This window comes from Augochlora pura, chromosome 10 (genome assembly GCF_028453695.1).
Source record: "Augochlora pura isolate Apur16 chromosome 10, APUR_v2.2.1, whole genome shotgun sequence".
Lineage (NCBI taxonomy): Eukaryota > Metazoa > Arthropoda > Insecta > Hymenoptera > Halictidae > Augochlora > Augochlora pura.
In genome coordinates, this window is record NC_135781.1 from 11,684,546 (window position 1) to 11,705,489 (window position 20,944).

At 41.6% G+C, this 20,944-nt stretch overlaps 1 protein-coding gene across 2 annotated transcripts in view; it reads right to left on the reverse strand.

Annotated features, from left to right (window-relative positions):
* The window catches only part of LOC144476230 (LIM domain only protein 3), a 107,054-nt gene that overhangs the window by 66,109 nt on the left and 20,001 nt on the right, over positions 1–20,944 (reverse strand). The gene's annotated exons all lie outside the window — the stretch shown is intronic.

Genomic DNA, 20,944 nt, shown 5'->3' on the forward strand with positions numbered 1-20,944 from the left:
CTACTAACAGCTAGGCCACCGTTGAGCGTGCACCTAGACTTCGAAAGAGGAGAGAGAGAGAGAGAGAAGGAGAGAGAGACAGAGACAGAGAAAGAGAGAGAGAGAGAAGGGGAGAGAAAAGCACGAGGGCGGGTTATAGAAGGGAAATAAAAAGGGAGGAAAAGAAACGGAATACAGGTAGAAAGAGAAACGAAGAGGGAAATTGATTGCTCGGCCTGTTTGCTCGTTATGCTCGTTATGTTCCCGATGTCGATGCGTAGACGCGCGAAAGAGGCTTAAAACGCGACCGCCTCGATTCATCGGGACGCAGTATGTATTCTCTTCATCCAGTCTCACAATAGACTTTCGTGCGGATGAAAGTATCGACTTTCCGTTGACCGTTGACGCGTGATTATCGACGAAAACACGTTTATTCTTTACGAAGAGTTCTCTCGTGGATGATATTCGTTAGCCGCCGAGACGTCGAGTTAAGTTACGGTCGCAATGCAGGCGACCAACTTCGAATCATTTCCTTCGTCACCGCGTACACCGACATCCCCTCGCTGTTAACCAGTTAGCAGTATTTGACGAGTACACACCTCACAAAAAAGCAGCAATATTTCGTATCATCGCGAGTAAAATTTAATGAACGTTATTTATTTGAATTGTAATTTTAATGAAAGCGAAATCATATTCTCAAATTTCAAGATGTTTAGAATATTTTGAGGCCGGCAGTAATTTGAATTTTTGACTTTTAAAAGTATTTAATTTATCCTGTGTTTTTTGTTTGTTATGTATGCAGTATATATTAATGTTAAGTGAATAAGTAAATATTAGTAATAAAAATTTTAATTTTATGTTACAGGAGCGTCTTTTTTATCCAATATTTTAACAGCGACGCTTACTGTGCGTTTGACGAGTATACTCGTCATCGTTTGATTCTCGAGATATATTGTAGGCGCGCGCTTTAAAAAGGGGGCGCCCCAGCTGACTGGTTAATAGTATGCCCAGCTGTGAAAAGAATATGCAAATTCGCCCCGAAAATTCTTTATCGACAACGCCCAAATCATGTCACGCCAAAATTATGCTGCGGATTGTATTAAATGTATAGTATTAATATTTATTAGATACGCGGCACGAAATCTTCGTTAGGCTACCGGCGCGCTATATGCCGACGGGTTAATTAGAATCTTCGTTACCGGAGTCGCGCAAGCCCCCCTTGAGATCCGCAGATGAAAACGAAAGAACTATTTTCATTAAACTTGCCCGGCTCGCGGTGAAAAGTCGTTTCGCTTCTGTACGGAAACGCAGAGTTGTTACGCGTAAAAGGATTAAATCAAAAAGGCCGACTTCGTTTTGTTATTAATTCACTTTTGCTGCACTCGGGAGACCCCCGGCTGCTCGATCGACGTCCACGGCCGAGAAATTAATCACTGGCCCCAATTTCGGCTGTCCGAACTTCACGGACATCAAAGCTGAAATCTTAATAACCGAATCATCGATTCGCAGACCTGCAGTCAGACTTTCGGCCAACCGAATTTCGAAATTACGTACCAGCAGTGAGGAACTCAAAATCGTTGCGTTTTCAAAAGGTGGTATAGTTTTGAGAAAATTACAATATTTTATATTTTAAAAAAAAGGAAAAAACAAGCCCGTTACCAGAAAGTTTTCAATCAAAAATACGTTTAATTCATTTATAAATATTTCATACGTTTCATAAATGTAAATCTCCTTTTCTTACTAGTACAATGACGTAAGATTTGAAAATTAAAATACAAAATCGTCTTTGTTATAAAAGAAAGACGACAGGATATAACCTGTAAAAGGTTAATTTGATAAAGAATTAACGGAGCTCGATTGAGTTATGGAAAATCGACAAATTTGGGAGAACAGCAGCAGCAGCTTTTTCGTCGGTTATCATTTTCGAATTATTTATTGCGATTGCTGATTAATTAAGGATTATCGTTGATCCGCTCGAGGACGAATATTCGCGCTTTTATAACAGCGAGCGCAACGCAAAAGGTGTACGGAAACCACGCACGTATCGCGTACCGTGTCTCCGGAAGTGCCGGAACCACGAGGGTTGGCGCGAGAGGGGCGAGGCGGGGAGGACATAAATGGCATAGAATATAAAGGACGCGGCAATGCCATTAGCAAAATTACCGCTTGCCGTGTTATCGATACGCGTGCGAGGGGGTAAAGAGTATTTGGTAAGTGGCGTTCCGTTCCGCTCGAGGCTGAAAATCAGAAAGCGTCGCGCGCAGCCCCGTTCCCCTCACTCCATTCACCGATTCCGCGGCGAATGTAATTGCAAATGATATCGATCGAGATGAAAGAGAGGAACTTTTAATACGTTCAAGAGAATACTCTTTCGCGCCCGGACACGTTCCCAACGTCACGTGAAATTTGTTCGTCGTACATATTATAACGATATGCCCGTGTATATGCACGAACGCGTGTACGTGTGCGCGCGTATGTTTTTGTACATACACGTATATACGGCCGCGTATGTGATTTCGCTCGCCGGTGATATTCGATAAACGCGAGAGGCAAAATGCGGAAACGGATCGCGTTCGGGTTCGACAAGAAAAACATTTATTGACCGATAAACATCGCCAAATTGCAGTAATATAATTAAACGCGCAGCGTTTATCGAGACCGCGCAGATGAAACCTCAAAATATTGATAGCCGCGTTCATTGATCTCAAAACTAAATACGACGAAGCGATCGAAATAGATTAATAAGTTTATTATATTAATGTTTAAACAATCACGATCGGTGATCAGCAATACTAATTACCAACCAATTACCGCAGTGCTATGTATTTTACACTGCCGAAAAAAATCCTTGCTTAACGCTCCAGTGAGCCACTTTCCAGACGTTTCGCTTTTTAGTTATTCCTCAGCGATTTTTCTTTATCAATGCTCTTTTCAACTTTTTCTTATCATGCTTAATTTAAGAAATTAACATATCGTTCTTTCTAAACTGTGTCTTGGTCTTAAAATAGATATACTGTTACGCGACTTCAGGCAGTGTTACTTAATTTTCTCGTGTAAACTTAGTTTCTAAAAAAAATAAAAAAATATGTATAAAAAGATATAAATATATATAAATAGATATAATTATAATATAATATATATTATAATTATAATACATACTTATAGATAGAAATATATAGAAATTTTCAACATGCACATAAATTTCCGAGTAAAAGTATCAAATTTTTTAAATTTTCATTATAGCCTCAGATAAAAAATTAAAAACAAGTTTTCTTTATATTGTTTTTATTCCAAGTAATAGTAAAAGTAAAAAATAGTATTTCAGTCAGTGTACAGTGAAACTGGTCGGTATAACATTTACAGAAAAATTGAAGTCATTTAGACTAGTTTTAAAAAAATTATACCATTTTAAAAAGTGCTGATTCAATTTTGCTTTGACTTCACTGTATATCTACAAAAACTGGTATATTTCATCTTTATCATTTAAATAATTGGTTGAACGTATTTCTTGATTAATAATGTAATATTAAATTGCGTCGCCTTGTTCAAGAAGCTCTGTATAATATAAGGAGGAAGTTAGATAGACGACTTGAATTACTATTACTGTTAGGATACTGATTGTAGAAACTACCACCCAAAGGAACCCTATAAAATTAAAGTAATTAAAATCTGTTACAGCGATTTCTAGACCTTTATGCAATATAAAAATATTCAGTATTGATTTAAAAAAGAAGGAAAGTTAAATAGAGATTCATTTTTGTCTTCATAATTTTTTGACTTTTTCATTCAGCGTTTGTACTTTTCGGACACGCTTTTGTAATACCTGTATAAAATCCACAGTCCTGTGTTCACTTGCTTTGTCCATTTTGATAAATTCTAATGAAAGTCAGTTTAATACCTCGATTACACGTCAGCATAACAAATGTAATCAAACTAAAACATTTAGAATTATTGATACCATCAGTTGGTGCCACCAATTACACCTTTAACATTTTTACACTTTTCGGATCCCAATAAAGTTAGGACAATACAATAAATTAGTAATTCCGTCATTCGCATATGAATCACGTTACAACTAAAATAGTCTGCATTTACATATACGAGGTGTATCAATATGATTGTAACTCCGAGAAATGAGCTGTCCCTGAGTAACTTTGGAGTAACTTTTCCTTATCGAAATTGCAATCCGCGGCTTTGTTTGAAAGTTATTAACGAAATACAGTAGCCAATGTGACGCGAGCGCGCGAATTTCCAAGGTGCTGCAACAAGGTTCAACCAGCAAGCTGAATCATGCTACGCTCCGTGGCGCGGCGGAGAGGGGGGGGGGGGGGGGGGGGGGGGGGGGGGTGTAGGCTACGCTCATACTCTGAGCCGCGTACGAAAGAATGGACATGAAATGAATTTTCTGAATTTTTCATTAATTCGAAAAATCTCAGAGATATTATTAATAAGAAACAAAGGTATACGAGTTAAAGCAGTAGCGACGGCTTCGGGTCGTGCTCGAACCAGTGAACAAATCACAAACATGAACTTGCCGAATTTGTTTGAGAATCGTAATGAATATTATTAATAGTAAACTCACCCGTTCAGTTGAGAGTACATTTGTTGCTTGGAAATGTCGGTCACGAATAACAAGATTGGTTTGACCTCGTACAATGTTCAGCTGATCCCAGGTCAATGACCATATCGAACAAGGGATGTGATCGGAGGGTCCTCGACTATGGATTGTACGGTTATAATGGAATTAATTTTCGCAGCATTATCGCAGCATTATATAGACCACTTAAATAATCACTGATAATTCCGAGCTGTGAAGGACCCGTCACTTTCAGGCCTAAGAAATTAATATCGACGTTAACAATGCACTGTCCTGTTTCTTTTAAAGCATTTAACTTTAAATTTTATACATCGGTGTTAAGAAAAAATGATCTGCGTTTTCTTAATAAAAAATTCAGAAAGTCACTCCTTCTTCATTATTTTGAACGCGACTCAGAGTCAGATAATAGCCCCCTCCTTCCGTCGCACCCCAGAGCGAAGCATGTTCAGCTCGCTGACTCGACCACGTAGCCCATTGGCTACTGTTTTTCGTTAATAACTCGTAAACGAAGTCGCAGATCACGTTTTTGCTAAGGAAAAAATTACTCCGAATAACCTTAGGAACCGACAGATAATTTTGATACACCCTGTATCAAACATGGTAAGTAAGACTGAAGACTAAAACTTTTGCCCTAGAAGATACATTAGTAACGTTTACTCAAAGTTACAGATGCGTGAAAGAGTTTCTTTATCGAACAGCGTTATTGGAAACCAAGTATGTAATATTAGGGTCAAAATGGGCCCGGACGTTGTCGGCCAGAGAAAAATGGTTGCGGAGCGGTATCTGGTTCGCAAAAATAATTACACGAACGTTGCAGGGGGAAGATGGCGACGGAAGACCGGCGCGAAGCAAAGTGGACGATTTCTTTAATTGAAATGATACACGCGGCGATGAATTGGACCGTGGCTGCGTAGCCGGCGGCGTGGCGCTCCGGGGAGACAAAGATTTCTGCGAATAATCGGTGTTTTTCTATGCGCCGCCGGAACTCCCGGTAGAAGCTCTTTTCAAGCTTCCGCGAATGTCGTGAAGGACTCGGTTTCCCCGAGCGGCGCGCTGTAGCCGAGTCATTTCAATGAGCTGTGTCGTAGGAGTAGCGGATGGATAGACGCAGAATGGAGAACTGGCAGGAGAGTGCAGTCACTGATTTAACGCGGGACAATTGAATCCAATTACAACCGCCGCAGCGGCCAGTGGATCTCAATCGGGGCCGTAACGCGGCTCGTTTCTTCCATTCGCGGGCGCGCGATATTCCCTCGTTCTGGTAACTCGATTAAAAAAGGGAGAAAGTAAGGGCGAGCGGCAGAGGGAAACCGAGCGAGATGGAGAGAGAGAGAGAGAGAGAGAGAGAGAGAGAGAGAGAGAGAGAGAGAGACAGAGAGGAAGGGAGAAAGGGGGGGAAAAAAGGAGAACTGAAAAGATTCTTTCTCATAGCCGCCGATGTTCTCTCGTCCGCTTTAACAACCGACAGTGATGTTGCTCCATTTTACAACAGGTTTTCGTGAAATTAAAGTTTTAATTGCATTCGCGTTCGGCGCGACGCGGCGGCACACCATTACGCGACCGTCGTAAACAGCAAACAAACGACGGTCCCCTGTCTGTTATCTTTTATCTGCCTGACTAGGACCTATTTCTTCCCGATCCGCTTTTATGGACGGACAGATTGCGGGCAAGCGTGCCGCGAAGACGTCCAAACGCGCGCCAATATTCCGCGGTGGCGGCGAGTTTACTCGTTAGCCGCGCTGTACGCGGTGGTCGCGTCTCGTTAACGTCAACTTCCAATGACGTTACCGAAAGTTACACGCCCGGTGAAGTTACGACTAATTTACAGGCAGCTTCGGATCCGTTTTCATCCCTCGGCGTTAACTCTGCTCCGCGGTCACGCGTGCCTCGCGTTTTAAACCTACACCAAGATTTCGACGACGCGTCATTATTTCGAGATATGCTCGCGATTACCGCGTATTTACGACCGACTAGCGTCGACTAGCGTCGACTATCGTTGACTAGCGTCGCCTGGCACTGCCGCAACCACGAAGACGGAATGCTGAATACGCAGCCAGCCATCTCGGTGCCGAAGGGTTTTCACGCTTTAGGACGCTGAACGGTACTTAGGAACGTCGATACGGTTTACTTGTGTCGTAAACGGTGAAACGGCCGGCCGTAATCGAAATTGCCACGCAATGCGAACCTCGAATGCAACAGCCGGGGAGGATAACGCGGTATAACGCTACGCAACGTAATCTGTCTGTCTCAGACTAGATGGCGTGCTCCAGTAGCTGCTCTGCCGGCCGCCCCATGGCTGTTCATTAGGGGCCGCATTGTCCGTTAACTAAGTACAGTCACCCCTTCCCCACAGTCCTCGAACCAGCCTACTGATCCCCGAGCCCCCTCGAGTTCCGCAAATCCCTTCTTCACCCCCGCGCTCGAGTCGCCATCGTTCCCCGGTTCACGCTGCCACCATCCGTCCTCGGCGATCGTCTTTTCTTCCCCCCATCGCGAGCCTCATTCTTGCGCGTTGTTTGCCCCTTGCATGGCTATACTCGAGCCCGGAACCTACTTGGCCGAGGCTCAAATTCCGCTGCCAAAGCAACTGGAACGGGAATCAATTTTTCCTTGCCGCGTGCTCGATAAACGTCGACAACTACTAGTGCTACGACTTTCCTCAAATCACTGTACCACTTGCGAGCAGATAAGGCAACGCATCAAAATAATGCACGCCGTACGGTGCCACATATCAGCAATCGAAGCGGACAGAATTTAATGTTTGTAGCGATATCGTCTAACGATGTTTATAGTCCTGATCTATAGGAATGCATTACATATTATTAATAAAAATTCTCACTTGTACGAAAATGTAAACTTTTGTATGAAAAATGCACATTGATTACTCGAAGTTCTGTCTATTACGCAAAGTACTATTACTATTACACAGAAAGGACATTATAACCTCTGCCATTTCCCCAATATGGCAATTCTCTGAAGGATCAGAAATAAAGATAATAGATAAAAAAAACTTCTGTTGAATACCATACATATTTAAACTCTAAAGCTGAAGTGACTCATATAGGACGACCTAATACAATTGGGCAATTATAAAGAATTTCTAAGCTTAACGATGCACGGTTGCATTAACATATTGAACGCGAGGCTGATGTATGTATCGAGGTGAAGGTGTGTTTGAGTGATATGTATATACATATCGCGCAGTTCACTCATTTTCAATAAATGGATAGTCCAAACATTGCATAAACAGTTAGCTTGAATATGCTCGATCAATTCACATCACTTGAAATAGTAACGACTTATCCACGCTGATCCTGTGTACACATTACAGTTGCACAATTGCATCTGGATCAATTTGACGTTCACGGTACAATCACGAAACCGTATGCAAACGATTTCAGCAAAAATTACGTTACACGGATGTCAATCTTAACCAATACATTATTTTTAAAACCTGCTATTAGCGCCGATTTCTAAACGAGGTTTCAACGTCCACGTTCCATCCTTCCTACTCCAACTTCCGTTGTAATTACTCTGTAACTCGTTTTTGCCTTCGACAACCGTGTTCGATTCCCAAAAGAACAACGCGGTTTTGCTCAAGTGACCAGTTACCGGATTCATTGGAAAAAAGGGATTGTAATTATTGAACAACTATCGATCTGCTTCACTATGCTATTATAATGCTATTGCGTTGCTATGCTTTCGCGGTGTTTTCAAATTTCGGGCCAGATTTGACATTGACTTGTTGGACACTTCTCCTACTAAGTTAGGGGAGAGTGGGGTAAAACGAAAGTGTAATAACAAAAATATCAAAAAGCAACAACAGTAAGGAAGTTCAATAGCAGTCTAAGGTAAACTCTCGTCTACAAGAAAGTGAAATGGTTTATTCGTAACAAAGCAATATAATAAGAAGTTTATAATATAAATAATATAAATAATAAGTAGAAATTGAGACGCAGAATTATATGAAAGTAGAAAAGAATGAACTAGAACTATGTGTCCTCAAAAATGTGATTCGGTATTTTAGTATTTTATGACAAATTATAATCAAATAATATACATGATAAATACATAAATATATCCAATTCTATTTAAAAATTAATAAATACAAATTGACTACTTCTATCGACGATTAACTTCATCTATCGATTCGTTCAATCCTTGACTTTTGGACCATTAATATATTTAACTGAGCTTTCGCCGATCATTTAATCAGATTAAAAATTGTAGAATGCAAATTATGGGGATACCTACTGAACAATAATGCGGCAAGTCCTGAAATGAAATGGAGAGATCTGTAGCACAAAGGGTTGATACCTCTGCTTATTATTTGAAAATATTGAAACAATGTCTACATAACAAAGAACAAGTACCAAAATTTGACTTCGCCGCGCCAAGGTTTGACTTCGCTATAATATGTCCATGTGTAATGATGTCCATGTGTTGCGTATACTGATTACCTGCCAGGGGTGGTAATCACTGCGCGGACGCGGTTGCCCAGTCACGTCTCAGATCGCTAATCCTTCCACACGCGAACAAGCGTCAATCAGTATCAAACTACTATGTGCGAGCGTGCCCCCGGTACGTGACCAATATACGAACGGCCTTCTTCTCATTTTTCTCGCACTATTTTGCTTATCATCGCGCATCGATTTCCAGTTCCCATTACGCCCGGTGCTCTTCCTTTCTATCGGAGAATGTGCTCGCAATAAGAAATTAAATACGTCACGGTGTTCCGTCGTAATCGAACAGCTTGACCCGCACGACAATTTACAATTCGCCAGTCCTCCGCCACCATCCCCATTCGGTCTGCACCCTTATCGCGATTTGATTAAGTTGGATCGTACGACATGCAATTCATTGTGTCCGAGATAGAATCCAATCAAGGGGCTAGCAAGTCACTTTCAACCGCCGATGTCATGGCCAATCAAACACCGCTATTCAAATACACGTTCGCATAGCCGCAAGAATTCATAAGCCCGGAGATCACTGAAATCGAATTTCCGCCGGTCTTCGTTTAAACAGAAATAATGAGGACGGCCGAAGCTATTCTCAAGTACCCTATGAACATCGAAAGCAGTAAATAGAGTTTAAATTAACCCTAAAACTATGTCCCGAATGAAAAAAAAGTTATTCCACATTTCATTCGTGTCTTTAACACGTCCGTCGTCCAGCGCGAATCGGTCGAGTTTCTTACCGGGCTTTTTGGTAGTCAGAACGCATAGGATAACGTTATATTTTATACATTAAATATATTAATGTATAACAAATACAATAATGTAGAAATTTCTTGTATTTTTATTTTGTATATTTTACATTTGCCGGTGCTTATTCCATTAAATTCCTGTGCTACAAATGGGATTTTCATAAATTAAATAAATGAAATCTTGAATAAGAAGAGCATTACCCATATTTGGGTGACGGGGCCCCTACAGAAGCATACCTGTCACCCAGATATGGGTGACGCGGCGACGAACGTGTTAATGAGAAATCAGCTGATGCCGGCTGGTACTATTTTTTAGGATTAATCTCTTAGGAACGATGCATCGCTATCTTTTATTTTATGATTGATTATCACATTAAATCATTAAAGTATATGTGTCATATCTTAAAGAAAAAATTATCAAAAACATCAAAAACTTCATTGCAATATGCTCGCATGGGAAACAGCATTATCCGATTATACGATGGGAGGGCCAAGGAAAATCGGTCGCCGTTCCATCGAATCCCTCCCACTTTTCAGATTCTGAGTCGTTATTGGCTAAGTTACGCGCTGAACAGACGTGATTAGGTGGAACGGGTGACTGATTTCTCCCTACCCTCCGCGTTGTTTAGTTTCTAGGTAAAAGCCATTCGTTACAGTTCCAAGTAGTAATTACTTTCAGGGATTGCTTTACTTCAAATAATTAAGCTCCAAACTTATACAGAGTCAACACATTTAAAATAGTGTAATGTTCTTGAAACTGGTCTAACAAGTTGCGTGAATCATCCTATACATATAAATAGAGATAAAACGCTTACAGTAGTGAGATAACACGATTGTCCAACAGTAATGAACAGTTTCGTTGTGAACATAAGGATTAACAAAGATTTTCCTTTCGCATTAAACTCAGAGAAGCATTAATACTGGAAAAATTCTTCCTCAGATTGTAGAAAGAGACAAGACTCGTACGAATCTACCAAAGATCGGTAAGAATTTCGTTTGGGCCCTCGAACCGATACCCAAACGTAAGTGTTGTTTTAAGGTTTTAAAATGGGAAAGTCCCAACGCGCCTCGCTTGTCACGTATCCCACCGGAAATCGGAAATTGCCGTATAGAATTGTACAATTACCACGTGTTTATAAATCTTTCGTCGATTCCAAAGCGGAGATTGAAATGGCAAAGTACCGTTGGGGTAATCGCGTTTCCGTATCAGAAACGCTCGAGCAGAACGAGGTCCGGCGAAGCCGACCGGAAGGAAGTCGATTCTCAAAATTAGAAAGTATAAGTGTAAACATGGGAATGAGCCAGGGCGGAACGCTAATTCGATCTATCGCCGTCGCCGGCCGCTAAATGCGCATTACAATCGGCGAGATATGGAAATTTAGTTACGCCTACCCACCGTCCTGGAAACACTGTGGGTATTACCGTAATACCCTCCTCGACCCGCTTCCTGCCAAGCTATCCTTCTACCGGTGGACAGCTAGCCCCTCGCAGTCCCCTTTCACCTCCGCCTGAACGACCGTCCCGACAGGGCCGTATTATCCAGGCCGTATACCTAACTATGTAAATAGAAGTCAGCGGAAATTGGTCTTTCGAGCTGGTACGTGACCCCGCGCCATCGGCGTCTTAACAGAAAAACCCACGGCGCGGACCGTGAATTTCCATTTACGTATTAGAAACGCGTCCACGACGATCCAATATTGCATTTAGATAGCCAATCTTGCCTCTTCGGGGTTGCGAAATCGAACCGGCGCGCAGCGCAGCCAGCGAAGAGATTGATGGACCAAAGAAGCGTTTGCTGCCGGCCGAGACCCCGTAACGAGGACAATCAAAGACGAGTCGATTCGAACACGGGACCTTTAACGATTTTATGCCGTATCAACAACTTAACGACCGCGCCGAAAATTAATAAATTGTATCAAATAAAACTGTTTTGTCCAACGGATTTAAAATCGATTACTTTCTCGACGGTCTACCTCCTGCGAATCTTAACACGTCCGAGGACAGTAAAAATTTGAACGAACTGCAAAAATAGGCAGGTGATTCATACTCAGACTAATTGTGATATTCTTATTATAGGTATAATTAGTTTGAATATGTTTGAATATGTTTGAATATGTTACTTTAAATATGTTTAAATATATTTTTTCATATACATAAAATGTAAATAAAATATAATTTAATGTATAGTATTTTTTATATACAAAGTCAGTACATTAAAGAGCGTAATAATTTCAAAAAATAAATATTGTAGCAAATCGAATACACCCGTATCATTTTGTATCACAATGAAAATGTACGCTATAAAGTACACGTCCTTAAACGCGACAATAATTAGCGTAAAGATTTACTTGAAAAGAATTAAATTTGAAATGCTATTGAAAAAAATATTAAAAAAATGATTTTGTCACCAACATGTGGGTGACGCAACCGTAGGATGAATTTGGTTATCGATATAACTATTTTAATATGAATACAATTTCTCATTATCATACAAACATATCTAATGTAATCACTATAATAAGTAGGTGTTTGAAAATGATAAAAGATATTATAGAATGGTATTATAACTGACATTTCCGACTCCTTGCACCCTAACGAGTCAAGTTCCTGATAAAGATTGCGCGCGCAATCTATTAAACACGACTCTTCATCTCTTATCTGAAAACGAAATTTGATTTTTCTGTTATCGTAATCTCGGATTGAAATTATATGAGGACAAACGACAATTGTCTCGTTACCATTGAGCACAGCTGTAAAAGAGATCGTACAGTTAGCCCTTTGTATTGTGTGAGAATAATTGTAGCGTTTTTCAACTGTACCGATTAGATTGGAAATACTGAAATAGAAGAACGAAAATATTTTGCTGCCAAAGGTTAAGGCCGACGAATACGCATCTGCGGCATCTGTGAACGTTTTATGACCGATAAGTACAAGTAACCTGCCCGTTAATTGGTTCCAATTTAACGTTAACAAGCAATGCATTAACGCTTATCAGGATCCCAGAGAAAAGTATGCAGCAAGGTTCGAGAGATTCCGCGAATCCCGCGTACGCGCGTGTTCGCTTTGATGTTCGCTCGGGATGAAAATAGAGAATGCCTAATTACGCGGGCACGCATTCCTTGCGAAATAAACGCGGAATTAATTGATAAATCGTGGATTATTCATTGGTTCGCGTAATGCACGCCGATGAGATCCGAGCCAGCAGAAAATGTGTGTGCATTAGCCAGGCTTATCGCGCCGAAACCGGTATTACTACTGGGTTGCAGTTTAATCGCTTATCGCGAGACCACGTAAAGCACGTTTCGCGTTACGTTTGTACGTAACACGACAGGATCCACTATTTAACGCGCCCGCATGCGAGACAGTACGTTTCCTCCCCCTTAGCCGGAGCCAGTCCAGTGAAACCCCCCGCAGACCTGTCCCATGCATATTCGACGCGGACAATCTAACTCGGTCCCGCGTGGGTCCGTACACGGCCGATTACAATAATGCGTTAAAAGTCGCTCGTTTGTTCTGTCTGCGAGCGATTACCGAGGCGTTACGGTAAATCCGCGGCACGGAACGCGTCCCTAGGCGGGCGGGCGGGCGGGTCCGCGAGCTCGTGACCGGTGTGTTCGATCTGTTCGTAAAACGCAGCAAACGGAACGAACAAGCGTTTCGCGTGTTGTCCGGGGATTGTCGACTGAACTCGGGGATCGGGCTGCTCTGGGCGAATGATTCGGAGCAAGCAAATCCGCGAACAAAATTGATCTGTCCGACCTCCGAGGAACGACAGGTCGTATTATCTCGTGATGCGCGAATAATAGACGTGATACGCGGGGGTGAACGAGCGCCGCGCACGAAACACGATACAGATTCGCGCGAGGATCGTTGATAATGCTTCCCGCGGCGGCATCGGTATCGGCATCGGCATCGGCATCTGCATCGGCATCGGCATCGGTATCGCCTAGGTCTACATATGTTAGGTATCCCGGCGTCCTCTTTCGACGGGTTTCAATCGACGTGTCGCGCGGGACGCGTTATTCCCAGTCTCGTTCGGCTCGGGCCGGCTCGGGTCGAGGACGCGCGCGCGACTCAAGTTCGAAATAACCGTTGGACCGGACACGGCATCTTCTCGTTTCCCAGCGACGTTCCACAGTTGACCGATCGGCGTACCACCTATACACAGCCAGAACCGCCGCGCGCAGGGAAGACTGACCTTCTCGCAATCTTCTCCCGATCCAATATCCGAGTTTTTTGACAGCAATTTCGGTCACGTCCGATAATATATCTGGATCATTAATATAAAGCTCGGACCACACACCGCGCGTCCCTCGCGGGGAAATTGCTTTTCAATCCCCTATACCGACCTCCCTCTACCCCACACGATAGGGAGCTAGCTCTCTCCTTACCGCCCCACTATTGCTGCCGTTCCCGCTGCCGCCATCCGTCTCTGGCTTTGTCTCGGCCTCTGCTGCCGCTCTCCTCTCCCGCTTCCACCTTCGCTTTTCCCTCTACTCCTGTCTCATCCTTCCCCTACCATCTTCGGAACATCCGTCTACCCCTCCGACCGTCGATTTCGATCTCCATCGACGTACTTTTATTTTACGAATAGATCGCCGTGAATTCGAACGGTCCACGAACGCCGCGCGCGCGCGCGCCCGCACCGCACGTTGTTACCGTGGCATGAAGCCAGTTTGCCAAATCATCGGGCTAAATACTTTAACCCTCGTCCGGCGGACACCGGGTCACTTTGACCCAATTGCTTTCGGAGCAAATTAACGGACCGGATGGGACCATTCGAGGAATATTCCGCCTTCTTCTTTTTCTTCTTCGTTTTCTTTTTCTTTTTCTTTCCACTCTTCGCTGTTATGACAATCAGAACGGATGACAGTCGGCCTTAGTATTCACCTCACATCAAACTCTATCACGTGTATCTTTATTTCGTATTCCATTTAAGGTTGTGGAGCTGGTTACCGTGGGGCGACCAGAAGCCTTGGTTTGTTTTCGGACATAATTAATTTTATGCTTATCTAATAAAACGTATTAAATTTTTGTCTTCAAAGGGGAACAAAAGAAAAAAATAACCTCGAAAAATATAAGTCCATGCATTATCATCTTGCCCTACAACCTACTAAATATATCATTCGCTTTTTCAAAATCGATTCAATTCTTCTCCTATTCTGTTATCAAAATCTTGGAGTCAAAGTAAATCGAGACATGCAAGAAACAAAAATTGTCTCGTTCCATTAGGGAAATTATGGTCAAAAGAGGTCCTAGTAAGACAAAGAGTTGGCGATGAGAACATTAACCCCTTGCCGTAGCATTTTCTTTACAATTACTATGATTAAAATCTTTTTGATCGCACTAATTTCTTCGAAGAAAAAGGAATTTTATATTTATTATTTCCTTACATCTGCTCTAATATTGAAATATTGCTAACAAGAGAGAAATATTTAATTCTTACTGAAAGGAGCGGATGAACATTCATACCTAACAATTTATTACTAAAAATCTCCATCGCGAGTCTGACTGGTTAAAGTACGGCAAGGGGTTAACAGTCGGGAAGCGATGCCGGGTCACATTAGACCCAAGCTAAATTATTATACCTCAGGCATTGTGAAGAGAAAGGTGAAAGGTTTAGTAACTTACCTTATTTGCTAAATTATAAAATTACTAAACCTTGGTAGATTTCGTAATTTAGTAGTAAAAATGTTTTCAACTGTTAAACATTAATGTCTCGAAAGTGTGGACACGCGACATGCAATGTTCTCCCTCGCAACCACAGATACGTCCCATTCGATTCGATGCATTACGTCTGGCAGAAGGTTAAATACAGAGTACGCTCGATAAGTAGCCAGTAGGAAAACCCCTCGTTCACGCGCGCTACTTACACACGTGTGCGTGCTCTATTCTGTCGCTTAGTGTACCCGTGTACCCGTGTACCCTGTTTATACTCTACGAGGCACGCTGCGGGATACCAGCCGGTCTTAACAGGTGGTGGGGATGAAACGTGATAGTTAAGCAGACGCAGATACGCCGCATTAATCGAAGCTTTACCATGTCTGCTCGAGTTATGTTGTTTCGACCTCTGTTTTAAAGCAGGCAGAGCTAATTTGTCAGAAGAAAAATGCAGATGATACTAGGCTTTTCTCTTCATGGGTTTATTCACCATTTCGTGATTCGTTTGCCAAACGAAGCTACCTATGAGAAATCCAAAGCATAATTATGGAAAATAATCAACAGCCTTTGTTCAAATATCGTTAACGCTCTAACTTCTGAAAAGCGGCCTCTCTGTGCTAGAGTCATTTCTGAGTGATATTGATATTCTACTAATTGATATTTGCGGTGTTTCCCATTCTTGCTCGTCGTGACTCCGATACCGTAGACAAAGGATTTATTAATTATAGGGTTCGTTAGCCCCGTAACGCAAAGCTGATCTGGTTCTGTTACCGATTATCTGTCTGCATGTTTACGCATTATATTAAAATAACGCTTTGACTATTTAAAATTATTAGGTAAAATATTTTAGCTAACCAAATTAAAATTGAAAAGCTGACAGACATGAATTACTTTCACCTGATCCTAATAAAATTACGAAAATACGATAGGTCGGTAGGAAAATGAATTTTCAAACGAAGTGCTAAATATTATTTATAAAACTGTGTATTTACGAAACCTTATCAATTAGAAAGATCAAGCATTTCCAGTTACATTACAGATAATGTTCGTGTTTAATTACAGCAGTCGAGTGAAATAGATCTCTTAAGTCCTTGAACCGAGTATTACTGTAAAGAGCTGTGCTGTGATTACAATTCCACGACAGAGCCGAGCACGCTTGTACGCGTCCAGAACTGTCTAGAGCTACTTCTACGTGCGCGGCTGGCAGCGCGGCGCGGCGCGGCACGGGTCGCGCGTACTCGTCGAAAGTAGCCAGAGCGCGCGAATAATACAGGACACGAGTACAGGACACGAGTCCCACGAAGTATGTACTCGGAGGGTAGCCGGGTAAATGGTGGCGCGTGTGTACATATGCGTCGATATAGAGCGACGGAGAAGCGTGCACGGACCACCCTCCATAAAGAAGATCCCCTCGATCAGATAAAAAATGTATTATAGCCGCCATGATACAGGTCTCGATACTTCGACGAGACTTCCCCGGGAACGGACAGCGTATCCTCCCGCAGGATTCAACCCCACCCGCGTCCCGCCGCACCCCCCCTCGGCCGCGACGGCAACCACCCACGAACGACGCCGCTCTCTCCTTCTTTCTCTTTCTGGAACGCGCGACAGGTTTCCCCTCTCGCTCACCTGGAAATTGCTATCGGGCGATTCAACCTCGAATGCAGATCGGTGCACTCTCTCGAGTCTCGAGGATGACATTCGACGAAATTAGATTCCGAGGAAAGGTAGAGGAAACACGCATGTCGCTATCCCACTTCACTTCCCCGTTTCTCCGGGCTGCGCCCCCTGCCACCGACTGCCCCTATTTCTGTTTCGAATTCAGCTCCTGCTTCTCATTCGGATTTCCTTCCTCCTCCGCCGCCGCCGCCGCCGTCGCCGCGACGGCAAGACGAAAAATCTACCCCTCGCAGTTACTAGCCAATCTATCGAATGGGATGCGCCGTTCGAAACACGGGATTCGATTCCACCTAAACAATCGGGGCCAAGCACGGCGGTGCTCGTCCGCAGGTTCGCTACCTCGATAAGGAGTCCCGCGCCGCGCTTTTCGTCCCTCGAGACAGCCCTCGATGTGATTTGCAGATCGTTCGACGCGAACGATTAGCAATGTACTTTGATTACCAGATATTCGAGTAAATGCTTTCTCGAGACACTTGAGAGGCCGTAGTCACGTACACGTGACTTTCCGAACATTTTAGATAACAAAATCGATTCGGCGCGGCATGCACATTCAAAAATGTATTATATTGTTGACAAAATTTATCCTACTTATATCATTAATAATGTATATGCGTCATTAACACGCGTGTCATAACTACATTATTATTATGTATTTTTAAAAATTGATTTTTACACTAATCCGTTATGATTTCGTTATTTTATTAATGTTCGCGAGAGATAAGAATGTTGAAAAAATAATCGATGGTCATATAACTTTGATTTTCAATTTTAATTGATTTGATAAAATATGTAGATAATTTTATAAAATTTTTGAAGTTATTGGCGTGACTGTCATAGCGTTAACACTAAATCAACCGAACCCTGTTAATTGTAATCATGACAAGATTGTATTTTGTAGACCATTCGTCATTTTTATTACAATGTATGTTTCAATTAACAAATTTATATAATAATAATTAATATAATAAAAAATATAAGAAGAGTGTTACATTATCACTTTCTTATAGTTATTGATGGAAGAAACATATTCTAATTTAATGTCTGCTATCTCTAATTAAACCGAATAATTTTTATTTCGCATACAAAACCACGATTCGTTAAAAATCCATGAAACAAAAATGAAAGTAAAGTTTATTCAGATTTATCAAGGTTTATTAACCATCCTTCGATTCCTTTTGTTCTTTTCTAGTGTGTTGCCTCTAGTGATCAATATTTTTTGTCGGTCTGAGCATGCGGTAAGCATTTCCCAGGCTTGTATTAATTACATTTCCGTTCTTATTTTATTTGATACCCTCATTATTTACCATTTTTCTTTTCCTTTTATCATCCAATTAGACTAATTCTTATTAGAGTAAAAATAATTCGCGCATATCATACGTAATCAAACGAGCTGTCTTCCATAATTGCACAGATTTCAAAATCGATATTCGACCGAACCTCTTGTATTACGCGCCAGTTACTGTAATCTACACGAAATTTTTAAATAATAATTAGCTTCTTCTTTCAATAATTTTAACCCTTAGAAAGAATTTTAATGTAAGTACCAAGCAGTCATTCGGAACAAAGTCTGCCAAAATTGTAATTCTGTTTTACAAAATTATATTAAAATAAAAATCTGTAAAGTTTTACAGAAATTAGCAATTAAAAGACTGTGAGTTTATTTATGTATGTTATATGATTATCCTAAAAAGCAATAATTTAATGTCGCCGTAAATCGGCAATACTGCAATGGTGTTTTTCAATTCTTTGAATATGCTTAATCTTCTATCCAGAATTAGGAATTATTTGAATAGTTATTTATTAAATGATATCTTTGAATACACAAAGAAAGATACAAGTCTTTCAATTAATGTTCGAAATATCCATCATGGGAAATTTAAGAAAAAACGTTTTGCTACTTGCCTCTTCCTAGAATCCAAATAAAAAGTAACATTTAATTTATAAATAAGAAGTAATAAATAAATTATTCGTGACATCATTTAAATGATTTATTTATTATAATACGATTTATTATTTACTACATAAATTTGAATATCCTTTACAAATGAAATATTATTTTAATCTTCAATTTGCTATTTATTCTTTAAATAAAATTTGGGCAATTCTGCTACTCATCTTCGCGACAAATTCATCAAATCCACAGTCTAATCTCACGAGTATACAACTTACGAATTTAAACGAAAACTGAACATTTCCCATTGATTCTAGTTTCCAAAAAATTTCAACATATAGTGTCGTAGGTAAAAACCATTGTATTTATGATCAATGAAATCGAGCTACAGGATCTATCGAATCGAATAGAGTAAATCCTTTTTAGAGTGGCCCAGCGACCATGATACACCAGTGTTCCGCGGCTGCAGCCCTCCGGTGCTCGACGGTGAACCCGCGTCGCGTCGTATTTTATCGAACGGCCCGGTCGGCCCGCTTCAGCCCGCACCGGCTCGCCGCGCCGCGCCGCGCCGATTAAATCACGTATAGCGATCGACTTGCCCGACGAACGAGGATCGATCGCAAAAATGAGCGTCAAGGATTACAGGAGAATTGACGGTTTATGGCGCGGGCGGCGCACGGTGGGGAGCGGGCGTCGATACGGGCGTGCGTAGAGACCGGAAGCGGGCTCCTGCGGTGGTCGGCAGCGCGTCAACAGGACGAAATGTCCTGCCGGCACGGACGGGACACGCGGTAAAAACAATCCTCTCCGGTCCACGACATCAATAACATTAGTCTAAGTAATGTAATTGGCCGGGTTCCCCGACTGCGCGTCGGCTAACCGTATCGTACAACCCGCCGCTGGTATTGCGACGACGACGTCCATGCCCCGGCGTCGTCAAATCCAATTCCGTGTTATAGAGGTCGAAAAAGGGAGCGACGCGGAGGAACGCAGATCAAATTAAATCTTAGAAGTCAAACGATACGTCGCCGTTACGTCGGCAGCTCCCACGAGTCGGTTTCAAAGTCGAGCACTTACTTACGAGATACTCGCGTACTTGGGTTAATCACGATACACACCGACACCCGGCTACTCAAGATTAGTTGTAATATACCCAAGTAGACAAAATTTGTCCGGGTACTCCGATACCTGGGTATTTCATCAGTTATATGAGATTTTTTATGGGATACTCGAGTACTTGGGTACTCATGACGTACACAGGAGCAGACAAACATTTCTTGGATGTTATCATAACACTGATAACATAACATAGGCATGATAATATATGAAATAAATAATATATAATAAAATGAAATAAATAATAAATACTAAATAATATAGGCATAATCACAGACTTATATGAGGTTATTCGAACACCCAAGGATTTGTTAATACGCAAGAAAAGAGATTTTATTCAAATATGAAAGGTGAAAAATTGAATTTTGGCATAAATTATTGTTGCACCGATGCGTAGTTGGCTACGAACCCGTTTATAGTGACCGCAACTAACTGTTTGAACAGGCACCCAACCTTATACAATTATTACTGAACTGCGGGTCTTTGTCTAAAATAAAAATTGTTTGCATCAATGCAAAGGATGGGAGCCGAATAGAAATTTGATTATAAAATTAATAATTCTAAATCGCACCTGCTCATTTTTGTCATAAATTCATAATGTCCGCAGTCTAGTTATCGTCGTTTCGGAATTATGTTCCCAACGTGTCGTAAGCATTATTAGTGTGTTTCCCGAACCCCTGATGAAGCTAGTTGCAACGTTTGCGGAACGTTGGGAAAATAATTCCGAAACGGCACGGCTTACTTCCGAAAGTCTCAACAGTGATAACTAGACAGTTGCTTTTATGCATTTATAGCAAAAAAACAAGTAAACCAA